At 39.7% G+C, this 2,339-nt stretch overlaps 1 long non-coding RNA gene across 1 annotated transcript in view; it reads left to right on the forward strand.

Moving 5' to 3' along the window:
• LOC125486078 overlaps positions 1-1,684 on the forward strand; it is a 3,631-nt gene extending 1,947 nt beyond the window's left edge. The window contains exon 2 of the long non-coding RNA XR_007264763.1: positions 1,575-1,684. This is a non-coding gene — a long non-coding RNA (uncharacterized LOC125486078). The remainder of the gene's footprint in view (positions 1-1,574) is intronic.
• The last annotated feature ends 655 nt before the right edge of the window (positions 1,685-2,339 follow it).

Below are 2,339 nucleotides of genomic sequence, written 5' to 3' on the forward strand. Positions count from 1 at the left end.
ATCGCGAACCATTTCAACTCCCCCTTTCATTCCGCAGACGACATGTCCATCCTGGGCCTCCTGCAGTGCCACAACGATGCTACCCGAAGGTTGCAGGAACAGCAACTCATATTCCGCTTGGGAACCCTGCAGCCCAATGGTATCAATGTGGACTTCACAAGCTTCAAAATCTCCCCTCCCCCTACCGCATCCCAAAACCAGCCCAGCTCGTCCCCGCCTCCCTAACCTGTTCTTCCTCCCACCTATCCCCTCCTCCCACCTCAAGCCGCACCCCCATCTCCTACCTACTCACCTCATCCCACCCCCTTGACCTGTCCGTCCTCCCTGAACTGACCTATCTCCTCCCTACATCCCCGCCTCTTTGACCTGTCTGTCTCCTCTCCACCTATCTTCTCCTCTATCCATCTTCTATCCGCCTCCCCCTCTCTCCCTATTTATTTCAGAACCCCCTTCCCCTCCCCCATTTCTGAAGAAGGGTCTAGGCCCGAAACGTCAGCCTTCCTGCTCCTCTGATGCTGCTTGGCCTGCTGTGTTCATCCAGCTCTACACCTTGTTATCTCTTCATTTCACCAGAGCGTCTTTCAGTGAGTTACATGTGTATTGACACAAAAAGAGTTACTTTAGATATTTGTACCCATGTAATCCAATATCACCTTCAGTAAGCGGAAGCATAAAAGATTGTCTGCACCAGACAGACTAAAACACATGGAGTGGAAGTCCTATAGAAATTTGTGACAATGTCTACACCGAACTAGATGCTAGTATTTTGGAAAGCATTTAGGACCAATTCTGCTTGAACCAACTTGAAAGAAACCTTGCTGCAACGATTCACTATCATTTTCAATATCAAACATGAAAACTGTGGATGATGATCTGGGAGAGAAATTTTAACTCCTTGCCCGAAAACAGTATACCCAGTAGGTTTGTGCACCGTCTAATTCAGTTGATCTCAGTAGACAATTAAGTTAATGTAGTGCATAGCAACATATTTTATTTAAAAACCCAGTGCACAGGACAGTACAATGTTTTTCCAATTGACTATTGCAGCTTTGAGTTAAATTCGACTGCCATTACTTGCAGCATCTGCTTAAAAACAGAAACAACATTGTGATGAACACAAAATTAGAAAATAAAACATGATAAGCTCTTAAAGTACAAAACACATTACAGGAACAGTTGAGGCTTTAATAAAGGGAAATTAACCATCATGACTGCCCTTGACATACGAAAATGGGAATACTACATGCTAAAGTCAACCTAAAGGATAGCTATTCTTGCAATTCTTCAGATCAGGAACTTGGAATTAATTTAGCAGTAAGCAAAATACAGCTGTAATTAAGGAATAAACGTTTCTATCAGCAGATACATCTAGAAATAACTAGAAAAATTGCTACACTTCAGCCAAATTTGAATAGAAGCCATTTCAAATAAGCAGCTCTAGAACAGTCAGCTAACTGGTATAAATTAAATAACTCTAACAGAAGTCTGATTAACAATTCAATATGTTCAAGAATTAGCTGAGAAATAAGTTTAGGAACACAACAAATAATTGCTTTGTACATACTTCTTCACAGACTTCTCGGACAGCTGCCACACTTGGTTCTTCATCAGGCTCCATGCCACCTCCTGGAACAATCCATCTGTCTGGATACCGACTGCTGCTAACCAACAGAACCTAGAGCAACAAAAAAAGTATTCGACTTAGGAACAAGGGTATTGTGATTTCCTATCATCTTCAATATAATTTAAAATGAATCAAATATGCCCTCATAAAAGAACCTAAACACAGAACAACCGTGTTGCAGGCAGAGTTCAAATAAAGAAAGGTAATACCATTTACATTTTATCTAATCTGGAACAAACTATTATCTATTAAAATAAGAGTTTTAGCTCCAAGATGAAGAAAGAAAGATGTAAAAACTCAAATGAGGAAATCAGTTTAATGTCATTGCTCCCTACTAACTGGGATCAACAGGTTTTCATTCTTATATGCCATACAAACTTGTGCCCACATCAACATTACAATTTTTAATTCCAGCATGTGGGCAATGTGGGGCTGACTTTCTTGTAGATACAGAGATTTGCTGAAACTTTTAAGATTAACAGCAAAAAAAATAGCATTTACATCCATCATGTTAGTTTCACATATGCAAATGTCTACTCAAACCCTACTCTTAACTTTTTCCTACTCTGATTGTCAGAAGAGAATATTGATGAAATCAATGCTTATGATATCTTAATTACTTTTTTGTTGGGGAAAACAAAATTGTCCCATCTCTTACTTTCTCAATACATAAATGAGAGTACTTATTAATCTAATCCTAATCTCCTATACCCAC

Source organism: Rhincodon typus, chromosome 25, assembly GCF_021869965.1.
Source record: "Rhincodon typus isolate 14 chromosome 25, sRhiTyp1.1, whole genome shotgun sequence".
NCBI lineage: Eukaryota > Metazoa > Chordata > Chondrichthyes > Orectolobiformes > Rhincodontidae > Rhincodon > Rhincodon typus.